This window comes from Phocoena sinus, chromosome 4 (assembly GCF_008692025.1).
Source record: "Phocoena sinus isolate mPhoSin1 chromosome 4, mPhoSin1.pri, whole genome shotgun sequence".
Taxonomy (NCBI): Eukaryota; Metazoa; Chordata; class Mammalia; order Artiodactyla; family Phocoenidae; genus Phocoena; species Phocoena sinus.
The window spans coordinates 8,740,879-8,761,746 of record NC_045766.1 but is presented as its reverse complement, the minus strand read 5'-3'; the positions used below and the strand labels follow the sequence as shown (position 1 = coordinate 8,761,746).

Sequence of the window (20,868 nt, the reverse complement as noted above, 5' to 3'; positions counted from 1 at the left end):
CTCGTAAGTCTTGGAATGTTCTTGATCCCCTGTGGCTGGCCAGACCCTCAAGGTTCAAGAAGTCCCATGACTTACCCTTTATCTTATACAGTAGTTTACACTGTGTGCTGGCGCCACCCCTGCTGGCCTGGGTGTAGCTCAGCAGTTTGGCATGCGGCCAGCTTTCACATCATTGTCCAGTCAGAGAGAGGCCTGGAGCTGCCTCTGAAGCCTGAACAAGACTACTTCACTAGCTTTCCCAACACTTGACTACACTGACAATAGGATTTTACAATTTAACAAGCACTCTCCTAAAGTTTGGCACTTCGAACTAAGCTTCCTTGTGTCCTGCTTGTGTCTGGCGAGTGAGGGAGGGCTAACAATAAGTTGACAAATTTTCCTGCTGCATGTATGTCAGCAAGCATGCCCTATAGTGGTACTAGTGCTGGGGTGAGATATGGCCCCAAATGCAGAGGTCAAAATGCCTTTGGTTTATGATAATGTCAGGAATTTACTTTTGTTTCCTCCAACCCCAACTTTTCATTATGAAAAATTTCAAACATAAAGGAAGATTGAAAAAAAATCTCAAAGATGATACCAACAGATGGAGAGATATACCATGTTCTTGGGCTGGAAGAATCAATATCGTGAAAATGACTATACTACTCAAAGTAATCTACAGATTCAATGCAATCCCTATCAAATTACCAATAGAATTTTTCACAGAATTAGAACAAAAAATTTTACAGTTTGTATGGAAACACATAAAACCCCTGAATAACAAAAGCAATCTTGAGAAAGAAAAACAAAGCTGGAGGAATCAGGCTCCCTGACTTCAGACTATACTACAGAGCTACAGTAATCAGAACAGTATGATACAGGCACAAAAACAGAAATATAGATCAATGGAACAGGATAGAAAGTCCAGAGATAAATCCACGCACCTACGGTCACCTAATCTATGACAAAGAAGGCAAGGATATACAATGGAGAAAAGACAGTCTCTTCAATAAGTGGTGCTGGGAAAACTGGACAGCTACATGTAAAAGAATGAAACTAGAACATCCTCTGACATCATACACAAAAATAAACTCAAAATGGATTACAGACCTAAATGTAAGACTGGATACTATAAAACTCTTAGAGGAAAACATAGGCAGAACATTCTCTGATATAAATCACAGCAAGATCTGTTTTGATCCACTTCCTAGAGTAATGAAAATAAAAACCAAAATAAACAAATGGGACCTAATTAAACTTAAAAGCTTTTGCACAGCAAAGGAAACCATAAACAAAATGAAAAGAGAACGTACCAAATGGGAGAAAATATTTGCAAACAAAGTGATCAACAAGGGATTAAGCTCCAAAATTTACATGCAGCTCATGCAGCTCAATATCAAAAAACCAAACAACCCAATCAAAAAAATGGGCAGAAAACCTAAATAGACATTTCCCCAAAGAAGACATACAGATAGCCAAGAGGCACATGAAAAGACGCTCAGTATCACTAATTATTAGAGAAATGCAAATCAAAACTACAATGAGGTATCACCTTATACTGGTTAGAATGGGCATCATCAGAAAATCTACAAACAATAACTGCTGGAGAGGGTGTGGAGAAAAGGGAACCCTCTTGCACTGTTAGTGGGAATGTAAATTGATACAGCCACTATGGAGAACAGTATGGAGATTCCTTAAAAAAACTAAAAATAGAACTACCATACGACCCAGCAATCCCACTACTGGGCATATACCCAGAGAAAACCATAATGCAAAAAGACACATGCGGGTCTTCCGTGGTGGCACAGTGGTTAAGAATCTGCCTGCCAATGCAGGGGACATGGGTTCAAGCCCTGGTCTAGGAAGATCCCACATGCCACAGAGCAATTAAGCTTGTGTGCCACAACTACTGAGCCTGCACTCTAGAGCCCATGAGCCACAACAACTGAGCCCGTGTGCCACAACTACTGAAGACCACATGCCTAGAGCCCATGCTCCACAACTAGAGTAGTCACCACAATGAGAAGCCTGCTCACTGCAACAAAGAGTAATTCTGCTTGCCACAACTAGGGAAAGCCCACGCGTAGCAACAAAGACCCAATGTAGCCAAAATAACTAAACAAAATTAAAAAAAAAAAAAGACACATGCACCCCAATGTTCATTGCAGCACTATTTACAATAGCCAGGTCATGGAAGCAACCTAAATGTCCATCAAGAGATGAATGGATAAAGAAGATGTGGTACATATATACAGTGGAATATTACTCAGCCATAAAAAGGAATGAAATTGGGTCATTTGTAGAGACGTGGATGGACTTGGAGACTGTCATACAGAGTGAAGTGAGTCAGAAAGAGAAAAAGAAATATCGTATATTAATGCATATATGTGGAACCTAGAAAAATGGTACAGATGAACCAGTTTGCAGGGCAGAAATAGAGACACAGATGTAGAAAACAAACGTATGGACACCAAGGGGGGAAAAGGGTGAGGTGGGATGAGTTGGGAGACTGGGATTGACATATTATACACTAACATGTATAAAATAGATAACTAATGAGAACCTGCTGTACAGCACAGGGAACTCCACTTCGCTGTACAGTAGAAACTAACACAACATTGTAAAACAGCTATACCTCAATTAAAAAAAATGGGTAGAAGATCTAAACAGATATTTCTCCAAAGAAGACATACAGATGGCCAAGAGGTACATGAAAATATGCTCAACATCACTAATTATTAGAGAGATGCAAATCAAAACTACAATGAGATTTCACGCTGTTCAGAATGGACATCATCAGAAAATCTACAAACAATAGATGCTGGAGAGGGTGTGGAGAAAAGGGAACCCTCCTACACTGTTGGTGGGAATATAAATTGATACAACCACTATGGAGAACAGTATGGAGGTTCCTTAAAAAACTAAAAATAGAGCTACCATATGATCCAGCAATCCCACTCCTGGGCATATATCCGGAGAAAACCATAATCCAAAAAGATACATGTACCCCAATGTTCATTGCAGCTCTATTTACAATAGCCAGGACATGGAAGCAACCTAAATGTCTATCGATGGAGGAACGGATAAAGAAGATGTGGTACATATATACAATGGAATGTTACTCAGCCATAAAAAAGAATGAAATAATGCCATTTGCAGTGACATGGATGGACCTAGAGATTGTCCTACTGAGTGAAGTAAGTCAGACAGAGAAAGACAAATATCATATGATATCACTTATATGTGGAATCTAAAAAAATGGTACAAATGAACTTATTTACAAAACAGAAACGGACTCACAGACATAGAAAACAAACTTATGGTTACCAAAAGGGAAGAGGGAGAAGGATAAATTGGGAGATTGAGATTGACATATACACACCACTATATATAAAATAGATAACTATTAAGAACCTACTGTATAGCACAGGGAACTCCACTCAATACTCTGTAATGACCTATATGGGAATAGAATATAAAAGAGAGTGGATATATGTATATGTATAACTGATTCACTTTGCTGTACAGCAGAAACTAACACAACATTGTAAATCAACTATAGTTCAATAAAAATTAAAAAATACAACAAAAAAGGGAAGAAAAAAGAATAAAACATCTTAATGAACATCTGAATACCTACCATTTAGATTAGACATTTGTTAACATTTTACTATCTTTGCTTTATCTTCTCTATTTTCTGATCCATTTGGAAGTAAGTTACAGACGTCAAGCATTCCATCTTAAATAATTCAGGTACATATCTTAAAAGTAGGGGCATTCTCCTACATAATGATTATACTTTTAGCAGTACTTCCCTACTATCAGTTAATATCCAGGACATATTCAAATTATCCAATTATCTCCCAAACTGTCTTTTATAACTGTATTCTTTCTAAAGCCAAGATCTAACCCATTTGGCTATTAAGTGAGTCTGACTCTTAAAGAAAAATAGGAATTATTGAATAAAAACGATATAAAAAGCCCAAAATAGAGAGTAGTGGGTGTAAAAACACAGGGGATGGTTAAAGGGAACAGCAGAGCAATATCCTATGATGCGACAGCCAACAGAATTTGTGGGAAATGATTTTAAAGGAGCATGAAGAACCAGACCATGAACAATTTTGAATATTATTACTCCAAGAAGCTTTGAATTCATTCTTCTGTTGAGGTGGGTTTTACCATCCTATAAAATTTGACAATGTCAGGACTGAATACTCAGCCATAGAAGAATCTCGCTAGCAAGATATTCGTTAGTACTGGTCTCCTTTCTACCTAAATCTTTCCACTACAGCATCTTAAAGAATCGGATACTTAAAGCAGTCCTCTTCAATGTTTGACTTATAGCTGACCACGTCCAAGTCTTTTTCACCTAGGGGGTTTCGTTTATTCTCAAAGGGACAGCATATTTTTCCTTTAAAGGACTGACGTGCCTCCTCAAAGGTTACCCAGTTGGTCCTAGGCAAAGGAAGGCCACAGGGGAACTTGACCCCTCTCCCTGCTTTCTGGAAGCCTGTCACAGGGGATTTCATCACAGACCCTCTAAGGCTGGAACCTATGTTGTCCTGGTCATTTATAAGGATGAGGCTTTGCCTTTTCTGATGAAAATGTGGAAGCTCTTTGTACCAGTTATAATTAGCTTACCATTGATGTGAAAACCACGTGTAATTTAGCATTTTCCCCCTTTATTTCTAGCTGAGGACTCAAAGGCCAAGAGAGGTTAAACTACTTCTCTGGGGTCACAGTGCAAGACAGTGGGGGAATAATCACCTTCAGTGGACATGGCTATGTGCCAGTTACTGAATTCTGTGATCTACATAGCACGTCTCCCTGGCGGGATTACCTGATCAACTCACATGGTATCAGATGTGCAGGGAGCTGTGGTTACTTTAATTCTCTGTACCTGCTTTGACTTTTCTCATGGTCCCCCAGCCCTTGGAGAGCTATGACCACGCCCACTTGTCAATGACTATTGGCGAGTCTTTTTCAGTTTTACCTCTCTTAGTTTAATCATTTAGGAGAGTTGAAGTACAGCCTCTGATGATGATTCTTTCAGGTAAAAGTTCAGCCTCTTGCTCTTCTCTCAAAAATGGCTTCTGGGTGTTTAGGGGAGGGCAGAGAAAAGGGATCTTTGTATCCACACTCCCTTAGGTTGGGTTTTCCAGAAGTAGACCTAGAGATGAGGATTCTTTAAAGAAATGCTCCCAAGGAGTGCCTGGGAGGGAGTCCTCAGGGGGCTTCTAGCATGCTGGTAACATCTTGATCTAGAGAGCTGTTTCACTGGTGCGTCATCGCTAGAAAATTTGTCAAGTTGTATGTGTATTAGTGCACATTTATGTATGTATGCTCCATTAAAAAATTCCAAGAGGTGGGGAGGGATAAATTAGGAGTTTGAGATTAATAGATACACACTGCTGTATATGAAAAAGATAAACAACAAGGACCTAAAATAAGAAAAAAAAATTCCATCTATATATTTTTCTGGATATGGATATAGGAGCAAGCAATTTACAAATATTGGGTATATGGATATGGATCCTATGGATAAAGTTTATGGAAATAGGAGCAACCAACTTTTCTTTATCATTTTGTGCTAACAATAGTATCTTAAAAAAAAATAGCTTTATTGACACATAATCCATGTACCATAAAATTCACTCTTTTTTTTTTTACATCTTTATTGGAGTATAATTGCTTTACAAAATTCGCTCTAAAATGTACAATTCAGCAGTTTTTAGTATATTCACAGAGTTGTTTAACCATTACCATTATTTAGTCTCATAACATTTTCATCCCCCTGCCCCCCCCAAAGAAACCCTATACCATTAGCAGTCACTCCCCATACACTCCTCCCCTATCCTGGCAACCACTAATCTACTTTGTATCTCTGTGGATTTGCCTATTTTTGACAGGTCATATAAATAAAGTCATACAATGTGTCATTTGTGACAGGCATCTTTCACTTAGGATACTGTTTTCAAGGTTCATCCATGTACTATATCAGTATATCATTCCTTTCTATTACCAAATAATATTCCATTGTGTGGATATGCTACATTGTGTTTATTGATTCATCAGTTGATGGACATTTGGGTTGTTTCTGTTTTTTGGTTATTATGAACAATGCTACTATGAGCATTCATGTTCAGGCTTTTATGTGGACATATGTTTTTAGAGCTATTTCTATTTAACCAGATAGAAACTTAAACACTTGCACATGATACAACAGTCTTCCAATTTACCTTTTAGATTAGAGAAGAAGTCAATACAGTAATAGAATATTTAGAACTACGACTCATATTCACATGGTATTAAAACTCAGAGTGTTACATCAAAAGTGCACTCAGAGGAAATTTCATACACTTAAATGTTATCACACTGAAAAGAAGAAAAATGAGTGAATTATGCATTCACCTCAGGAAACTCAAAAAGAACAAGAGGAACAATAACGAACAGGAGGAACCAGTAAAAAATAGGAGGAAGAGCCAGCCAGGTAATGGTGTAATTTCAGGCAAAGGCAGGTAGACGGTAGTCTCAACCTGGTCCTGCAGGGAACTCTGAGGTCTTAAGTGCTTTCCCAAAGTAGTCCCCACTTGAGGACTTAAGGTGAAGTGATTGGGCTTTCTTATTCCCTCCATAGCCATTCCAGTAGCCTGAAGAAGAGTTCACCTCTTCATCTCCAAAGAAGAGTCTCAAGTGCAGGCATTGGAGGCAAAAGCACACTGGAAGGGGTGGGGGTGGGGGGGGGCTGTTAGGAGACACCAGGGAATCTGGGTAGAGCATCGACAGTGTCCACCTCATGGTGTCTTCTGGCTTTCCTGGTCTTTGTAGAATTGTCCTCTGTCTACATGGTCACATCTTACCACATGGGCCAAGAGAACAGACTGGATTACGTAAGCTGCTAGAGGTGGCAGCTCGTATAACTGAGAGTACAGTTAACTGGCTTGGCCAGGACCTGGGAGTCTTCCCATGTGACCGTGCCTTGTTTAACCCGTGCACCTATATGCACGCCTATGCACTCAGACCTGCCACGCTTCACATTGGCACACCCTCCCCTGTTCCTGGCTTAGGCAGTTTACCACAGGGTCTTGGCTCTGAGGTGACCTTGTTCTTTCCCACTGTGAGTCCCAGAAAGTCCCTGGGCTGTCATCTCACATACCTTTCTATCTCCCGTTGGGGGCATGGGAGAACTTTCAAGTTCTGTCCACACCTAACTTGGATTCAAGAAAGCTAAACCCTGGCTCTTACTCTGCCTAACCCTGCTCTTGTTTGACCTGAAGGGGGCTGTCCCTGAAGCTGGAGTCTGGGCAGCCTAGGAGGCAATGTCCTGTGCCTTAAAATTGAGTTTGTGAAAATCCCCTCTGGTCCTGTCACTTTGTCCAACTCTCAAAGCCCGTGCCATTTTCAGAGAAGCGCACCTCCTTCCTCTTGCATTTCTCTCTTCTCGAAATCCTATGAGAAGTAGCACATGTTGGGCTTTTCACTTTCTAGGTATCACATCCTCCTTACCTAGGGCAGCAGGCCCTGTGGTCTTGGCCAAAGGTGGATGGGTTACTCAGCTTCACTATGGAAGATGAATCAGCTCCTCTTGATAAGTTAAAGCTGGAGATAAGGGAATTCAGAAGTTCCTTTTCTTTTTTTAAACTAAAAAAAAATATTTATTTATTTTTACTTTTGGTTGCCTTGGGTCTTTGCTGCTGCGCGTGGGCTTTTCTCTAGTTGCAGCGAGCGGGGGCTACTCTTCGTTGCGGTTCGCAGGCTTCTCATTGGGTAGCTTCTCTTGTTGCAGAGCACGGGCTCTAGGCGCGCGGGCTTCAGTAGTTGTGGCACTCGGGCTCAGTAGTTGTGGTTCTTGGGCTCTAGAGCGCAGGCTCAGTAGTTGTGGCGCCCGGGGCTTAGTTGCTCCGTGGCATGTGGGATCTTCCCAGACCAGGGCTCGAACCTGCGTCCCCTGCACTGGCAGGCAGATTCTTAACCACTGGGCCACCAGGGAAATCCAAAAATTCCTTTTCTTTTGACAGAACTTTGCTTTTCAGTCTTGCTATGCATTTGAAAATTCTATTTTCCAAGTCAGAGGCTAAACTATAGCTTTCTTTCTCTTTGCATTCTTGTTTAGCAGTCCTAATTCCCCCCAAGGCAGATGGATGCTTCAGGCTGCCTAGAAAGACTTGTCTCTAGAAGAAAGGGAGGGGTTGGGGGGGGTCAGGGCAAAAACATTAATGTTATTATTAGAGCCGTACAATTCTGACCCAATATTCTGACTTACAACTTAAAGGTTGGTATCAGGCTGTAGATTCTGTCTAATCATCCAAATTGGTTAGGAGACAAAATCCCTGAAGCCAATATCTGCTACTATTGAAACAGAGAAGGACCCTGTGGGGCTCCTGGGCACTGAAGCCTTTTTGTCCCAGTTTCTTGTAGGCAAGACTCCAGCCTCCATGACCTTCCCTGAGGGCAGATTTGAACAGTTGCTAATCAAGGGAGGAGCAGCCAGGAAACCACCTGAGGCGAGATTAAAGGGACCAGAGAAGCTCATCAAGATTAGGAGATCTTGCACATGCCCTAATCTTATCAGCAACCCCACCCTTGAGCTATTGTTATAAAACCCCTCATCAAATCCTCCCAGGTTGGGACACATAGTTTTCTTTCGAGCTGTGCCCCTCTTTGCCTGGCAAAGCAATAAAGCTATTCTTTTCTACTTCACCCAAAACTCTGTCACTGAGATTCGATTCACACTGGTGCAGAGAGGCCGAGCTTTCAGCATCACTGTTGGCATGTCATCAACACATGTGCAATCTCCACCTCAATATTCCACTCAGTGTGTGGCACCCAAAATTGTAGAAGGCTGTAAATGATCACAAAAATGATCATTCCTTGCAGTAGACCACTATTTTTTACAATTGACTATAATTTTAAGAAAATGGCGTAACCTCCTAGTTAGTGGATTCTTTAGTCCCCAACTCAAATGGCCTTTTATGGGTTTTTCCTTTTGCCTCAGACCCCAATAGGGCTCTGCATGGTACTGTTACTTGTCCAGTCTTTATTTAAAATTTTGATATTTTGTTCATCATAGATATTTTTGCATTAATTTTTGACCTTTAAAAATTATACATTAAAATATTACATATCTTGATTACTGAGGTTTTCTTTTGGTTAAAACAAAATTTTTTTCTTTAATTGAAATATAGTTGATGTACAATGTTGTGTTAATTTCTGTTGTACAGCAAAGTGATTTAGTTATTCATATACATATACTCTTTCTTATATTCTTTTCCATTATGGTTTATCACAGGATATTGAATATATACCCTGTGCTATACAGTAGGACCTTGTTGTTTATCCATCCTATATATAATAGCTTGCATCTGCTAACCCCAAATTTCCAATCCATCCTTTCCTTACTGATTACTGAGTTTTTTGATACCCCCTTAAATTCTGCACCTGGGGCAAGTGCCTCTCTTGCTTCACTCTCTTGTCCTTGAGATCCAACTCCACACAGCCTTCTCTCATGTCACTAAATGGATTCAAAATTTTCTTTATATTGTAATGAACTTACTGCTAGAATAATCTATGTACATGTCTTATTACCCATCTTCCTCCCTCAGTTGTAAGCCACTGGAGTCTAGAATCCTGTTTTGATTCACCTTTGCATCCTTTTAACAACTGCTAAAGTACCTTGTACAATAAAGTTTTATTTAAGGAGTAAAGCACATTCTGTTTCCTAAGGAGGGAAAATGTAAAATACATTTTAGAAAAATGTATATCAGAATAGTCAGTTTTTTTTTTTTTGAAGGAAGTGTGCTTTTAGGTCATCTTGGAAATTTACTTAATATTGAACGCCTTATTTTTGTATGATGCAATATAAGTGAATTATTACTGTATTACACTCAGTTTCTGTCCCCTTAGCATGTCATGACTAAGTAGTTAGAAAGGTGGTAGAGAAATACACTGAAGAGAAGAGGGATAAAAATCTAGAATTAAATGTTTTCCCTTTGTAGTCTACCAAAAGGATAATCCACATGCAGATACCCAGGAGTTGATTGTACAATTTATCTTTAAGCAGTTTGATGCAGTGTTGCCATAGGACATGACACAGTAATTTATTTCTAAAATGTTAGATTCCGTTAGTATTTTCAGATCAAACTTTGTTTTCTTCTTGACATAATTGATTACTGCTTTCATTGGGATTTATTTTAAAGTAATTCTGAACTGAAAAACTGCAAGGAAAGTAAAAACTGCACATTTCTCTATTAGGGCAGCTGTGTCTAGAACAGCACAGCAAGATGCTTTTTTTTTTTTTTTTAGCTATTTGATTTCTCTATCTCTTTATTGCTCTAATCATTGTAGAAAGGACTCCAAGTCACACATCAGTCTTTTGAATGAATATTATGGGCCACATAGGTTGAAAACATTCCACCATCAGCAGTAGTGATTGAGTACATGAAACACAGAGATTTGAGGGTACGGTGAATGAATTGTGCCTTTTTAGATGCTTTACTTCCACTATACAGTCAAGTCCTTTCTGGCATTTCCCCACATTCATCAGTTAGCTATTGCTGTATAACAAAATTCCCCAAATTTTCATAGCTTAAACCAATAATCATTTATTATTTCTTATGAATTTATAGATTGACAGGGAGGTTCTGCTGACATGGAATAGGCTTGGCTAGTCTTGGGTAGGCTCCCTCATGGGTCTATGGCCAGCTGGTGGGTCAGCTGGGGGCCAGGTGGTCTAGGACTGGCCAGGATGGCAGCTTACATTGTTCTGTAGCAGGCGAGCCTGGGCTTGTTACCATGGCAGTGGTGTGGGTGCAAGAGGAAGAGAGCAGAAACATGCAACTCCCTCTTCGAGTTTAGGCCCAGTACTCTCATACTGTTGTTTTAGCTTCAATCTATGGCCAAAGAAAAACATAAGCCCATCTGAGAATCTCTGGAATGAGCTACAAAGTCACATCACATGAGGCATGGATCCAGGGAAGGGAATAATTGGGGTGAGCCCTTTTTAGAATCAATCTACCATACAGCGTGAGATGGTCTCTTGACTTATTCTCTAAAATATTTGAGATAGATTTCAGAATATATACAGTTATGCAAAAAATTTTAACATGATAAATAAAAATGTAACATTAGGGTTAGGGTTAGCAGAATTCTAAGATGATCCCCAAGATTCCTGCCCCTTGGTATACATGTCATCTATAATCTTCTCCCCTTGAGTTTGGGCAGGATCTGTGGATACAATGGGATAGTTACTCCCTTAAGTTACATCAGATGGCCAAAGTGATAGCATGGCCACTTCCATGACTATGTGACATTGTGTAAGACTATCTTTGCAGACTGGAGAGGTTCTCCTGCTGGCTTTGAAGAAGTAAGCTGTGATGCTGTGAGAGGGCTGGGAGAGGGCCATGTGACAAGGAACCGTGAGGGCCTCCATGGAGCTGAGAATGGCCCCTGGTTGACGACCAGCAAGGAAATGGGGACCTCAGTCCTACATCTGCACAAAACTAAATTCTGCAAACAACTATGTGATCTTGAGTTCCAGAAAGGAATGCAGTCCAACCATCACCTACACTGCAGCTTTGTGAGACCCTAAGCAGAAGAATCAGCTAAGCTCTGCCCGACTCCTGACCCATAGAAGCAGAGATAATAAACGCATGTTGTTTTAAGCCACTAACCTTGTGGTAATTTGGTATGCAGCAATAGAGAACTCATACATCAGGGGGAAAATCCAACTAAGACTTTAAGATCCAGACATTTGGAAAATGAGAACAAAGTTTTGTAGACACCACAGATAGGGGTTTTGGAGAGTTATTAACTTGAAACACAAATTTAATTATGAGACTCTTGGAGGCCAAAATCAAAGGGAAAATATAATCTTTATTATTGCATTCACTTTTGTGTGAAGCATGTCATTCCTCTTTCAGACTTGAAAGACATGAGCATCCCAAATGTGAATGGGATATTCACAGTTCACAATTCATTCAACAATTCACAATTGTTACCAATCAGTATCAATCCTTGGGTAGTAATATCAGAAAGTTGCAGCTGATGTGTGGGATCTAGAGATATATGAGATATCAAGACAAAAGGACGATTCAATTTAGGGGGTACTCCATAGTTGTTGCTGGGTTAGAAAGTCAGATGAGATTGTCTAAAAAGTGCTGGTATTCAAGTGCAACTGTAGCAGATGAGATTTCTCCAAGACAGAAGCAGCAGCTCCCCAGTGGAAAATCTCTCACATCTCCCAGGACGAGCACAGTGAGGGAGGGGACCAGCTTTAGCACCTCCTACCTCTGCCACCAACCTTGCCATCCACAAGACCCAACTGATGAGGAGTCATGGATCGATTTGGGCTGGAGGGTGAGCCGGGCTGAAGAGGCAGCTAGAAGAATCACTCAGTAATCTTGGTTTGAGATGGAGGTATTCTGGACTAGCAATGTGGTGATGGGGACAGAAGTGGGTGGCTTGGAGAGAAATTTAAGGGGTGTCTGATTAATGGAAACACCAAATGGGGGTATCCAGAGATGTAGAAGGAAAACTACAAGAGAGGAATGTCACAGAAGCCAAGGAGGAAGTCATTTCAGAAGAGAGTGGTCAGCCACTTCAGGTGCTACAGGGAGATAAATTAAGATAACTGGGAAGTTTTCATCACTGTGTCAGTTCAGGGGTGATCTGAGATCTTTAGGAATGAAAGGGGAGAAAATGGGATCCAGAATCCAGGTGAAAGACTCACCTTGGATAGGAGGGACAAATTTTCCTACCAATGAGTGAAAAAAAGAGGCAAGGAAGGTGCTTTCCTTCCCCCCAGAGGAGAAGTGTAAGAAAGGGAATTTAATGTAGTTCCTACTGGATTTTTTCCACGTTCTCTGTCAAGCAGGAAGAGAGTGGCACTGAGGGTAAGTAAGGACATATCCTTGAGCTGGCCACTGCACATGAGAGGCAAAGATGGCCATCACAAATAGAGGCACTTCCTGGAACTCCCTGGTGGTCCAGTGGTTAGGACTCGGCGCTTTCATTGCTGGGGCCCGGGCTCGATCCCTGCTTGGGGAACTAAGATCCTGCAAGCTGTGTGGCATGGCCAAAAAAAAAAAGAGGAATTTCTGGTCAATGGTAAGGATCAACTGTGGATGCAGAACATGGTGTTTTCTGTATCTCCTCACTCACTATTAGTTGAGGGTTGCTTACAGGGCACTTAGCACTACTGACTGCCCTGTGAACTCTGGCTGAGTCTGCTCCACAGACATACAAAGTCATCAGAGATAGAGGTGTAGGTATCCTTGGTAAGCAACCGTTGGGGGATGGAGGTAGATGCTGAGGTGGATGGGTGGGGCACTGATAGGTGTGCGATAGCCATACGGAGGAGAAAATATCCAAGTTTGGAGACAAAAAGGAAAGGCTAAGTGAGAGTCCCAGCAGAGAAGTGGTTGATGTGGTGTGATGGAGCATGGGATCTAGTCTGGATAAGGAAGGAAATAAAATTAGGAAGGGGTTGAGAGATTCTACAGAGGGGGAGGCAAGGAGAGCTCCGTGGACCCGGATCTCTTAAGGAGAGCAGAGCAGGTATAATGAGTAGAGAAATAACCAGGTGGGAAAAACTTGTACATTGGAGTTGAATATTTTACAGATGGTCCAGTTATGCATCCATGACAAGACCACAGCATGTGTCACAGGAGCCAGCTGCTGAAATACAGAAGATGCACATCCTAGAAACTAAAGAGGTCAAGGACCTGCGAAGCAGAGATACTGAATGATATTTCTTGGGCAGTGCAAGATCTGGACTGTGAACAGGCACCAATATTTTGATGATTGTGAGGGAAAGACTAGGGCATAGGTCGTCTGTAAGCTCCAAGAGGACAGGGATAACATCTCTCATCTTTACCACTATATCCCAGTGCCTACCACAGTGTCTTGCAAATTACCTCCACTCCCTCAATTATTGGCTTCAAACAACGATCAACATTTATCAGCTCCCAGTTTCTGTGAATTAGATATTGAAGAGCAGCTTAGCTGGGTGCTTCTGGTTCAAGGTCTCTCATGACGTTTCAGTCAAAATGCTGGCTGGTGCTGTGGTCATTTGAAGTCTTTTTTAAAAAAATGATATGAATGCATATTTATTGACAAGGAACACTACTATGATTATTATTAAGGTATAAAAGCAAGATGCACATAGAGTTACCATATGGTACAGCAATTCCACTCCAAGGTATATACCCAAGTGAAGTGAAAACATATGTCCACATAAAAACTTGTTCACATGTGTTCACAGCACCATTATTCATAACAGCTAATGTCCATTGACTGGTGGATAAACAAAATATGGTATGTCAACACAGTGGAATATTATTCAGCCATAACCAGGGATGATGTACCGATACATGTGACAACATAGATGAATCTTTATAAACATTATACTAAGTAAAAGAAGCCAGTCACAAAAGACCACATATTGTATGATGCTATTTATATAAAATGTCCAGAATAGGGAATTCCAGAGATAGAAAGTAGACGAAGACTGATGGTTGCTTAGGACTGAGTGGAGGAAACTGTTGATGAGTATGGGCTTCTTTTGGGGAAGATGAAAGTGCTCTGGAATCAGATAGTGGTGAGAGTTGCAGAAGTCTGTGAATATACTAATAACCATTGAAGTATACACTTTAATAGGGTGATTTTCCCAATGCCATTTTTTTTTTACAGAAACAGAAAAATCTATCCTAACATTAATCTGGAACCTCAAGGGACCCCAAGTAGTCAAAACACTCTTGAAAAAGAAGAATGAAGTTGGAGATCTCACACTTCCTGATTTCAAAATTTACTATGAAGCTACAGTAATCAAAATAGTGTGGTACTGGCATAAAGACAGACATATAGGCCAATGCAATAGAATAGAAAGCCCATAAATAAATTCTTATATATATGATCAAATGATCTTTCCAAGCATTCGAAGACCATTCAGTGGGGCAAGGACAGTCTTTTCAACAAATGGTGTTGGAAAAACTGGATATCCACATGCAAAAGAATGAAGTTGTTTCCTTATCTTATACCATATACAGAAATTAAAACAGATTAAAGACCCAAATGTAAGACCCCAAGCCATGAAAATCCTAGAAGAAAACAGGGGAAAAGCTTCATGACATTGGATTTGGCAATGATTTATTAGTATGACACCAAAAGCACAGACAGTAAAACCAAAAATACACAAGTGAAACTGTATCAAACTTAAAAACTTCTGCTCATCAAAGGATACTATCAGCAGAGTGAAAAGGTGACACATGGAATGGGAGAAAGTATTTGAAAATCATATATCTGATAAGGGGTTAATATCTAGAACATATAAAAAACCCCTACAACTCAACAATAGAAAAACAAATAAACTGATTTTTAAAAGGGCAAAGGATTTGAATAGACACTTCTCCAAAGATGATTCAAATGGCCAACAAGCATAAGAAAAATGCTCAACATCACTAATAATTAGAGAAATGCAAATCAAAACCACAGTAAGTATAGTCAATACGTCTTGTAATAACCTATAATGGAAAAGAATCTGAAAAAGAATGTATATATTCTTTGAATCACTGAATCACTTTGCTGTACACTTGAAACTAACAACATTGTAACTTAACTATACTTCAATAAAACAAACAAACAAACAAAATACAGTGAGATGTGACTTCACACCATTGGAATAGCCACTATCAAAAGAATAGAAATTAACAAGTGTTGGCAAGGATGTGGAGAAATTGGAACCCTTCAGCACTGTTGGTGGGAGTGTGAAATGGTACAACCACTATGGAGAACAGTATGGAGGTTCCTTAAAAATTAAAAATAGAACTACCATATGATCCTGCAATTGCACTTCTGGGTATATGCCCAAAAGAACTAAAAGCAGGGTCTCGAAGAGATATTTCCACACACATGTACATAGCATCACTGTTCACAATAGCCAAGAGATGGAAGCAACCCAATGTCCACTGATGAATGGATAAACAAAATGTGGTATATATATATAAAATGGAATATTATTCAGCCCTAAAACTTAAAGATCCTGTCACATGCTACAACGTGGATGAACCTTGAGGACATTATGTTAAGTGATATCAGCCAGTCACAAAAGACACTGTATGGTTCCATTTATATGAGATATCTAAAGTGGTGAAATTCATAGAGACAGAAACAGAATGGTGGTTGCCAGGCCTAGGGCAATGGGGAGATGAACTTTGTTTATTTATTATTTATTTATTTATTTACTTACTTATTTTTGGCTGCATTGGGTCTTCGTTGCTGCGTGCAGGCTTTTCTCTAGTTGCGGTGAGCAGGGGCTACTCTTTGTTGCGGTGCGCGGGCTTCTCATTGCGGTGCCTTCTCTTGTTGCGGAGCATGGGCTCTAGGCACACGGGCTTCAGTAGTTGTGGCACGCGGGCTCAGTAGTTGTGGCTCTCGGGCTCTAGAGCGCAGGCTCAGTAGTTGTGGCCCACAGGCTTAGTTGCTCTGCGGCATGTGGGATCTTCCTGGATCAGGGCTCGAACCCGTGTCCCCTGCACTGGCAGGCTGATTCTTAACCACTGTGCCACCAGGGAAGCCCTGGGGAGATGCACTTTAATGGGTTTAGTTTCAGTTTAGCAAGACAAAAAGTTCTGGAGATCGGTTGTACAGCAGTGTGAGTATATGTAACACTACTGAACTGTATGCTTAAACTGGTTAACATAGTTAAAAAGAAAAAAGGGTGGATTTTAGGATATGTGCGTTATATCTCAAAAAAAGTTATATGAAAAAATTTTAAAGCAAGTTGCAAAACTGTTTGTTAAAAATGTGTATATAGAACAGATATAAAATGTAAGAATCTATTGAAAATGTTAACAGTGGTTGGATTACATGTGAAAATCTATATTTTTCTGCACTTTCAGACTTTTCTTCTGGTGATAATGTATTACCTTAATATATAAAAAACAAAGCACTTCCTCTGTTTAGGGGTCAAAACAAGAAAGGTGATACTTGAGCTGGAGTGTTTGTAGTCACAGGAGATGGCGATTCACTAACTTTTGGCTCACTTGGGGATGTGGCTGACCCTTGCGACTCCTAGCTGGCTGGCTGGTCTGGAGACAAAGCATCACTGCTGTCTTTGTCAAATGATAAATTGCTGTGAGTTTGAGGACAGTCGTCCTTCCCAATGCCTATAATTACCTCCTTAACACTGGAGTCTACAGGAAGGGTGTTTTCTCTACCAGCTCCATAGGACCAGGTCTTTGAGCAATCTTTTCATTCAGATCATCAGCTAGTCGAGCTCTTTTCAACTTCATCCGAGTAGCCTGCAAGGATGGCTCTGCAAACGTTCTTTCTAAAATGGGCATCCTGACAAGTTCAGAACCATCGGGTTGGCTCCAGATCTTGTGCTTCAAAGGGTTTATGGTTCTGGCCCCTTCCAAGTCTTTTCATTGCTCCTGGAATGCCGCTGGGCTCTTCGGAGGTGGCATGATGCCCTGGTCCACTAGCTGTCCTCTCGTCCTCTTTGTTGCAGCCTCGGCTGGAGCATAATCTTCCTTTTGTTCCGAGGGGGCAGGTGCTGACTGGAGAGCAAGGAAAGCCCCTGCAATTCGTGGGCAATGGCTTCACTTTGAGGACTTGGAGAAAGATGGGTTAAAAGGTCCCACTTCATCCTCGGTGTCTAGTGTCTCTGTGTGACCCATTGTGTTCCAGCCTCTGGCAGCAGAGGCTACGAGACACCTCTTAAATGTGGCCTGTTGAAGAGACTCAGTAAAAATATTTAATTATTTTACTGTCTTACACTCTCTTTCTTAGCACCTTAGCACCTAGTCGAGCTCTTTTCAACTTCATCCGAGTAGCCTGCAAGGATGGCTCTGGGAGGGGGGGCCACCTCCTCCCCACGCACTGCCGCCCACGATCTCGCGAGACCGTCACTTGCAGTCTTGACTGAGGTTAGAGGATCCACTTCCGAGGTGTCTTCCCTCATTTGGCTGACACGTTGGTGTTGGTTGTTGGCAGAAGTCCTCAGCTCCTTGCTACGTGGCTGTGTGTTGAAGTAAAAGACACAGGAGTAGAAATTAAGTGTGCAACTTTAAGAATAGGGGGTTCCGTTTGGAGCATTTCATTTGAGGGTGCCTCAGGGACAACTTTAGGGATTTCGAAGGGCAGTTAGATATACGAGTCTGGTGATCAGAGGCAAAGATGGAATGGAAATGAAGATTTAGTAGTCATCAATACATAGGCAGTAACTCAGACCATGGAGTGAATGAGACGGCTTAACGGGAAAACATCAGAGGAGGGAGTTTTGGAAGAGGCAGGGGAGATGCTGGGATCATGGGAGAATCCACAGCCTCAATTTGAGAAGGTTGTCAAGGAGACACTGGTCCTGGAGGAGGGTCACATTCAATCATGGCCAGCAGTCCCAGGGAACATAGAGATACAAGCTACCAAGGCAAGTACGGGAAACCAGGTGAACTGGGGGAGGAGGAATGAGGCAGTAGAAGCACATGAGGGCACGGGAGAGGAGGATTTCTGAGGATGAGAGAGATGAGGGTCACAGATGGAAATACCCAAAGGGTATAGAACTTGGGTTATCTGTTTTTCTGTGTTTTCCCTTGTTAGGATATCACTGTTGGCTCACTCTAGGAGTTGGCTCTGTAGCAGGTGGCTGTCCTGGGTTTTTAGGGCACAGGGCCTAGCAAGATGAAAATAGGAGAAACTGAAGACAGATATTGATTTTCCAACGTGGTTGAGTGGCAGGTGATGTTGGTGTCCTATCTGACAGGAGCTATATCTTCCCCTTAGCAGGTTCTTAACTGACGCCAGATCCTCATACCTGAAGCCACGGACACTGCATGAGAAGCCACTATAACACCTGAACCCAGGATCAGAACTCTTCCCACCTCAGCTTGCTACCATCATCTTTGTCCCTTGTCACATATGAGCTGACTCTTATTACCAGCTTGCAGAAATCCATTCCCAGGCCTTGTTTTGCCTTGGAATTCTTGCCCAGACGGTTGGGGCTAGGACACTCCCTTGAAGACTCTCAACCTTTGATGGAATTAACAGCCATGATGATTTGGAGGCCGGAATTATCTCCTGGTAAATCTATCAGCTAGATTGCTGAGAGCTGGAACTGGGATGAAGCGCCCTACATGGGAGAACATAGCCTGGAGAGATCAAGCCCAAAAGCCAAATCCAGAGGATCAGAGACCAGGATCCATGAATGTGGTTCTGCAGATCCAGGATCACCGTGAGAAGAGACCAGAAACAATAATTAATAATAACCATAGGAATTCCCTGGTGGTCCAGTGGTTAGGACTCCGTGCTTCCACTGCAGGGGGCATGGGTTCAATACCTGGTTGGGGAACTAGGATCCCACATGCCATGCGGTGTGGTCAAAAAAAAAAAAAAAAGATAACTGTAATCAACATTTTTGAGAACTCACCCCGTGCCAGATGCTGTGCTAAGCTGCCCTACTGATCCTGTTTCATTTTCACAGGAATGTTTTGAGGCAGGTATTATTGTCATCCTCACCTTATGGATAAGGAAACTGAGGCTTAGGGAGTTTAAGTAATTGGCTCATGGTATACAGCTGGCAAGCAGCAGAGTGAGGTTGAAACCAATGCATTCTCACCCAGAGCCTGCATTTCCATCCATGATGCTATCCCCTGAGCTGTGGCTGAGAATCCTACTGGTGTTTGGGGCTCTTCTTCACCAACTAGCAGCTTTGATGCAGATCTTGGCTGAGGTCTTGGTGTCTGTGAGAGGCTTCATGACATTTATTCTGTTTCCACTGCCTTGGTTTGTGGTTCCAAGTAGAATTTAAGGGAAAAGCCAGTTCTGCAGGGATGGTTCTGGGAGGGTGTATCTGTTAAGAAGATATTGAGCTTAGCGGGGCAGAAACCCAACTTTAACCCATATTTTATTATATTCCAAGGATGCAGGGGATTTTGTGGAGTCCAAAATAGGCATGTGGCTGAGATTCAGGAACCAATGGAAACAGCCCTTGAAAACTACCAGGATAGTATCTACGAATCTTACCTCTATATTTCAGGCTCTCTGTCTCTGTTTCTGTCTCTACCTATGTCTGTCTCTCTCCCTCTCTCTCTCCCTTTGTCTCTCTATTTATCTCTCTTTTTCTCTCTCTCCAGACATATTTTTTCAACCTCTCTAGTTGTAGAATGGGAACCATGCCCTTGATCCCTGATGGTTCTGGAACTTTACATCAATCTCAAAGTGTGGTCCCCAGACTAGCAGCATTAGCCTCACCTGTGAAATCATTAGAATGTAAACTCTTAGGCCCCATAGAATCAGAAACTCTGGGTGGGGCCCAGCAGTCTGTTTTAACAAGCCCTCCAGGTGATTCTAATGCATGCCTAGTTTGAGAACCACCAGTTTCTATCTTACAGCGTCAGCCGTCTGGAGAGAGACTGACCCATTTGCACCCCCAGAGTCAACATTTTCAGCAAAGGGTTATGGACACAGCTTGAGTCTTGGGTCCACCTCTGCCCTGATTAGCTGCAGCCTGAGAGCTGTGTCATGCTGTAACCTTACTCATCCCACTGCAAAACACCTGGACAGACGTGGAGGTGGGATCAGTTCCAGAAAATAGGCAGTCTGGAAAAGAAGTGGGGTGTAGGAGGAATGCTACATGGACAAAACAAGAGAAATTATGAGATCTCAGAACCTGAGAGTACTTACTGGCTTACTGGCTGGGCAAAGCCATGACAGGAGAGGACAGGGAAGTTAATGAAACCCAAGTGCCTGCCAGCCCAGGGGCAGCCTGTGGAACCAAGGTCCATACTGTTACTGAACTTGGGTTTGACTGCTCATCATTCAAGAATCCAATGCTAAGAGACAAGTGTGGGGTAGAAGGAAAGATAGCTTTACTGAGGAAGCTAGCAATCCTGGGGA

General features: G+C 41.6%; 1 pseudogene; it reads right to left on the bottom strand.

Annotated features, from left to right (window-relative positions):
* Positions 1-16,941: 16,941 nt before the first annotated feature.
* On the bottom strand, positions 16,942-17,654 carry LOC116753177 (annotated as a pseudogene).
* Between the last annotated feature and the right edge of the window lie 3,214 nt (positions 17,655-20,868).